The sequence below is a fragment of the Triticum aestivum genome, chromosome 7D (genome assembly GCF_018294505.1).
Source record: "Triticum aestivum cultivar Chinese Spring chromosome 7D, IWGSC CS RefSeq v2.1, whole genome shotgun sequence".
Lineage (NCBI taxonomy): Eukaryota > Viridiplantae > Streptophyta > Magnoliopsida > Poales > Poaceae > Triticum > Triticum aestivum.
Window position 1 is genome coordinate 42483560 of NC_057814.1, and position 6852 is coordinate 42490411.

The following is a 6852-nucleotide window of genomic DNA, read 5'->3' on the forward strand; positions in this document are numbered from 1 at the left end:
AGCAGGTGGGTGTGAAGGGTTTTCGAGTCAGAGTAAGACCTCGTATTCCCACAGCTAGGGCATGGACATCACATAAAACCATTCTGCTTGTTTGCCTCAGCCACTTCGAGAAAATTATGCACGCCCTTAATGTACTCGGAGGTGTGTCTGTCACCGTACATCCATTGCCGGTTCATCTGCGTGCATTATATATAATTATGTGTGTCAAAAGTAAGAAAATTAGACAAGTATCTATGTAAAGTAAGAATTTTTTTTCAGAAAGAAGATAAGAACAAGAGGCTCACCACGGTGGTCCCGGCGACGAGATCGGCGCGGGCGATCAACGGCGGTGAAGACGGGGACGGGGCGTGACGGACCGCTAATATAAACCTAGACAAATCTCGGGAAAAATGGAGCTCGGAGGTCGAGCTTCGAGAGGAGAAAGCTTAACTAGTGTGGCTCGGGCATTTCATCGAACACCTCATGTGCATAGGAGGTGAGCTAGAGCACCCAATGCCCTCCCCCTCGCCGGCCAGCAAAAAACAGAGCACTGTGGAGTGCTCTGCTCACTGGCGATGGGGTATATATATAGGCAATTCATTTGTCCCGGTTCGTGGATGGAACCGGGACTAAAGGCCTTCCTTCTATCCCGGTTCCTGCCACGAACCAGGACCACTGGTTGTGGGCCAGGAGCAAGGCCCATTGGTCCTGGTTCGTGCCAAGAACCGGGACAAATGAGGCCAGATGAACCGGGACCAATGCCCACGAGGCCCCGGCCGGCCCCCTGGGCTCTCGAACCGGGACAAATGCCTCCATTGGTCCCCGTTCGTGGCAGAACAGGGACTAATGGGCTGGCTAGGCCCGAACGAAAGCCCCTTTTTCTACTAGTGGAGGGCTGGATGAACAGTAGCCGGTGGAGGGCTGGATGAACAGTAGCCCGTGGAGGGCTGGTTGAACAAGACCCAGTGGAGAGGGCTGGTTGAACAGTAGCCGGTGGAGGCTGGCTGAACAGGAGCCCGTGGATGAACAATAGTTGGTGGAGGTAGGAGGGAGACGTTGTGGATGAACAGTCGCAGGTGGAGGCTGGAGGAGGTCGACGGTAGATGAACAGTAGCCCGTGGAGGCTGGAGCGAGGCAGTAGACGGTGGATGAACAGTAGCCCGAGGAGTCCCGTTTTGCGGTATGCCACACCCTCCCGATGAACAGGACCCCTGTTTCCACCATAGGAGGTCGAAGAGAAGTTCATTTCCTCCGTTTTGTGGTATGCCACACCCCTCCCGATCAACAGGACCCCGTTTCGACCGTAGGAGGTCGAAGAGAAGTTCGTTTCCTCCGTTTTGCGGTACGCCAGACCCCTCCCGGTGAACAGGATCCCATTTTGACCGTAGGCGGTCGAACACAAGGCCGTTTCCTCCGTTCTGTGGTACGCCAGGCCTCGTTTCGACTGTTCCGTCCAAGCCGGTTGGCTCCCGATGAACATGACGCATTCCGTTGCCTCTCGATGAACACGATGCAGTTTCTCCATTCCGACCCAGCCGGTTGGCTGCCGATGAACAGCACACCGTCGCTTCTCTCCGCTGCCTCTCCATGTACACGAGCCCTAGCCGTACGTATGCGCGAGTAGGCGTTCGAGACCCCGCCCGTATGTACGCACGTAGCCGTATTTACTTTCTTGCACCCTGGCTGTACGTACGTGTACACGATATTGACGGGACTGCGTGACATGCTACGTTCGCGCCTCTACTATGACACGTGCCCTTCCTTACTCGTCCACGGTCATCACTGCAGCCTGCAGACAGACCGATCGACCAGTATGTACGTACACATTCGCGACCAGAATGACAACGCTACGTACGCTTCGACCAGGTGGGTCCTGACTATCAGGGAGGTTAGGAGGCACTTCCTTGCGTGCGAAGATATAGCTGGTGGGTCCCAGCTGTTAGGGGGAGAATCATATTTTTTGCCCGTAATATGGACGCACTTCCTTGCATGCGAAGATGTAGCTGGTGGGTCCCAGCAGTTAGGGGGGAAATGTTTTTTTCGCGAAATACGGTGGCCCGTCCGGTGGGTCTATGCTGTCAGGTGGAGGAATCATTATTTTGCGCGTAATAAGGAGGCACTTCCTTGCCGCGGCCGTCCCAGCTGGCAGCCTCTTCACGTATAGTACTCGTCCGATGGAAGTCGTTCCTTGACCACATTGACCACACCGCGCCGAGAGCACCAAGGCGGTGGACGACGGCGAGTTCAAGGAAGGGGACGACGTGGAGCCGGGGAAGACGCGACAGTGGATGCCCACGCGGAGAGGAGTACGAGGGTTGACTGGTTCGGCTATGGTGTGAGGCTGCCATCGCCGCAGAATAACAGGGGTTGTGGGTGAGTAGAGGGATGGCCTGGCCAGAGGTTGGAGTAGGGTGGGGCGGTCAGGCCTGCGCGGCAGCAGAGCCGGCCACGGGAGGCAGGAGCAGGCGGCACAACCGACGGTGGTTTGGGCGGCTGGAGCAAGAAGACCAGAGGTTGAAGAAGCACTACGGCCATTGGATGGACATCGTACAGTCACTGAAGGTAGAATCGTTCATATTGACTAAGTTGACAAAGCCCTCCGTCCGCGTCAACTTAGTAGGCCCACAAGTCAGCCTCCCAGTATGGTGGGTCCCAGCTAGCAGGGGGAGTATTCATTTTTTTTGTGCGTAATAAGGAGGCACTTCCTTGTGTGCGAAGATATAGCTGGTGGGTCCGAGCTGTCAGCGGGGGGAACGTTTTTTCGCGAAATACAGAGGCCCTTCTGGTGGGTCCCAGCTGTCAGGTGGAGGAATCATTATTTTGCACGTAATAAGGAGGCATTTCCTTGCGTGCGTCCGTGGACCCAGCTGTCAGCCTCTGCACGTACAGTCCACTTCCGATGGATGTCGTTCATTGACCATGTTGACCATGCCGCGCTGAGAGCACCAGGGCGGTGGACGACGGCGAGGCCTAGGAAGGGAACGACACGGAGCCAGGGAAGACTCGGCAGTTGTTTCCCATGCGGAGGGGAGTACGAGGGTTTACTGGTTCGTCTGCCGTCGCCGGAGAATAGCAATAGGTGTGGGTGAGTAGAGAGACGGCTAGGCCAGCGATGGGAGTACGGTGGGGCGGTGAGGCCAGCGCGCAGCACAGCCGACCGCAGAAGGAGGGAGTAGGCAGTCCCGCCGACGCTTGTTTGAGCGGCTGGAGTAGAAAGAGTAGAGATTGAAGAAGCACGACAACCGTTGGATGGACATCCAACAGTCACTGCTCTCGTGTGTTGACTAAGTTGATACGGCGTTGCGTGTGCGTCAACCTTTTTTTAGGAAAGCGTACGCGTCAACCTATAGTAGGCGCACAAGTCAGCCTCAAATGTGTCGAAAACATCATACAACTCATCTGCCATTATTTCTAATAATTTACAACCCATCTGTCGAACCCCTATCCTCTATTTCAACACTTTCGCTGCCTTCGTCGAGCGGTGTGCACATGATCACAATATTGAGCATGGCAATGACCATGACTACTGCATCGCACAGCTATGTGTGACGCAAGAAAATGTTGACTAATATCATCAAGCTGGACGCGAGGGCTGCCCTCTTCGAGCCCCTCATTTGTGAGAGTCTTGCACTTGTCCTTCATGTGTAAAGTGGTCTATAGAGGTGTTCATTTCCCAAGATGGTACTATCAACCATGTAAAAAGGAAAATTCAAGAAAAACATGTAAAAAGAAAAACCATGTCGTCTGGTGTCTTGCTCCACATTTGACCTAACAAATTCTGCAAGGATGAGTACTATTATGTTTTCTAATAAAAAAAGAGAATAGTTGACAAAATCCAGTATGACTAATGTCCAAAAATATTAATACTCCTCTTCTCTAATGGTAGAATAACACCAACACAGTTCATCTTCATATAGGTGGCAGGAATTACTGAATAATATGTTGTCAAATACAATTTAATGTGCAATGTAGTATACGACAGGACTGTCGATGGTACTGTTCTTGTTCAGTTTTGACGAATGACATATCCAGACAACAAATCCGATAACTTTTGATCAAGATTACGAAAAATTAAAGAGAATTAACTTGAATAAGAGAGCAACCGACCAAGTTTAACAAACTACTGCTCTTAATTAGTAGAAATAATTATTTCTAAATCAAGTGAAAGATAGCCGTGTCCTTGATAATTATTTCCAAATCAAAGATAGTTGTGTCCTTAGTTTTCACATAGTGCATGCTCTCTATATCGCGTGTGTACATGTGGATTCGCTTTGACGTACATGATTCTAATAATCAGCACACACAACTATTGATATGCAAAATAATCTATGTACGTAATTAGTCTGCTCGAACCGCGGCATACTCCAAAACAGAAACCAATCACAAATACACAGTAATTAGCATCTCACATGGAGTTAACTCGATGAGGGGCAGATCAAAGTGGGTTCTGGGCAGCTGAGCAAGACAGGCACGTCACCTGAGTACCTGACTACCCGAGCTGTGCCAGATTAAGGCGAGGAGTTGCAGAGACGCAAGACTAAGGCCGGATGCGTGACGGTTGCTGTCGCTGATGGGCGCTGCCGCCACGTTTGGGTAGTGTCGTACGCATCAGCAACCGTCGCCGTGGCCGTCCACGGTGCCACAGACTGTGGTTGTACGCCTCGTCAACCAACTGACGCTCATAGCCGTGCCATGGCTCCGCCTGCTCAATGCCAGAGCATGGCCGGCCGGCCTGGATTCTACATCTACACCGCACGCCGCGCCGGCTCGGCCGCCGGGAGAAGAACCGAGCACTGCAGGGCTGGCTTAGCCGCGGTCAGACCTTGAATAACGATTTGCACCAGGGGCGCTACTCCTCTCGCGGACGTGTCCGCCTTGACGCCGCCACACCTGCCACGACACAGGTGCTCTACAGCTTCACGCCACGTTCTGGCCGGCGCCTAGGTAGTAATTCACCTGAAGAGCCCTCCTCCCATCTCTCTCCTCTTCCCCAGTCGCAGGCCAATTCCTTCTATCCACCTATTGCACCGTACACCATCCATCCACAGGATCAAGAACAATGGCTGGCAGCGGCGGTCGGGTCGACCTAGCTCATGCCGGCCCCGCCTTGAGTGCCACCACCATGGGGTGCATCGATCCCGAGCGAGCTCCACGCCGCACTCGCGCCCTATCACCCGCTTGCCTCCCCTGATGCCGCAGTCCTCTCTCCCTCGTTCTCTGTCCGCTGCTCACCCTCGTTCCTCTCTAGCCCTCTCACACAAGCACGCCAGAGAACGCCCCGCCGCCAGCGTCTGTCAAGCACGTGGCCAATGTCAACCCGAAGCGCCGCCACCTCGCCAGGAAGCTCGTATGCCATGAACTCGTCCTGCTAGCCTACGATTTCAACCAGAGATGTCCAGCAGAAAGAGCGCCACGACGCATATTCCCCGCCTTTGATTTGACGCAATTGAAGCACACCGTGGAGTATGGTCTTATAGGAGGAGGGGCCGAGGAATTGCCATCAGATGCGGAGTAGGATTCTTATCCTAGTCTGGAGGATGAGGTGAAGAAGAGTCCTGGTCTAGACTCTTTTATCTCAGCTTGGTTGATACGCCCGACAAGGCCCATACGCCTGAAAAGTGACCTACTGGAATCGTTTTTATGGGCAGAAACGCTGAACGGACTATAGTAGGTAGAGATTTGTAGGTAATAGATTAGTACCACCTCGGATATAGCTAAGTGGACGGACGACAGACGGACAAAAAATAAACAAAATTACGGTGGTAAGAAGCATAGCCCTTTATTAGTAGGTATATATATAGATATAGATATATAGATATAGAGGTACAGATATAGATTACAGCCCATATTGTGGCCACGGTTAAAAATTATACGAAATTTTGCATATTTCGGTGCGGTCAACTATTTTTAATCCCAAAATTTCGAGTCACATTCAAACTAATTTGAAAAATAAATTTATATAAATATAAAATCCAAATAATTGTCCACGCATAAAAATCAATGGAATTTAAAATCTTGAAATGAAACTAATTCCCGGTTTGATGTGTTTTAAAAATGTAAAGCCCATTTCTCATTACTGATAGCCCATTTTCTGGGCAAGCCGCATGAAACTCTCCTCGTCTTGAAAGATTTGCAGCCCAGCAGGGCTGACAAAGCAAGTAGGCCTCGTTTGGGTATTTCTTAGAAAAATAGAACTGGGCTACCAATTTTCAGCAAGAAAAAAATACAACTGGGCTCATTATGTGGTAAACATAAATAAAACCCTGCCTAGACGGGCCACAGCCCCCGCACAGCCCCGTTGTTACCCTGATCCGTCTCTAAAACTAGTATAAATAACAACTGCTTGTTCCTAAAATAAATAAATAACAACTACGCGACCTGCTGGGTCCCTGGTGTCAGCCGCTCGTTGTGTAATTCTCTCGTTTATTGACTACGTTGACAATGGCGTGAGCCCTAGATGTCCAACCATTAGGAGGAACCATTTTTTGGGCTTGTAATAACGAGGCACTTGCTTGCGTACTGCCATGACCCTGGTGGATCCCTACTATCATCCTCTCCACGTACAGTCATCTCCTCGTTCCTCTCGGTTGTTGATGACGTTGACAACGCAAGAGGGCGGCGCACCGCGCACGGCGAGCGAACCATGGTGGAGGACGACGGTGAGGCCTCGGACGGAACGAACAGGAGCCATGGAAGATGCACCGGTCCAGTCGCAGGCGGAGGGGAGTATGATGGTTGACTAGTTTGGGTGCGGGTGCGTGTTGGGGCTAACGTCGCCGGAGAATAACAGGACGTGTGGGGGAATAGAGGGAGGGACTGGCCAAGGTTGGAGGGTATGGTAGGTCAGCAGTGGCGCAGCCAGCCGTGGGAGGC

The 6852-nt window shown here is 51.8% G+C and overlaps 1 pseudogene; it reads right to left on the minus strand.

The window, feature by feature from the left end:
- Nucleotides 1–578: 578 nt before the first annotated feature.
- Nucleotides 579–710, minus strand: LOC123171689 (uncharacterized; annotated as a pseudogene).
- Between the last annotated feature and the right edge of the window lie 6142 nt (nt 711–6852).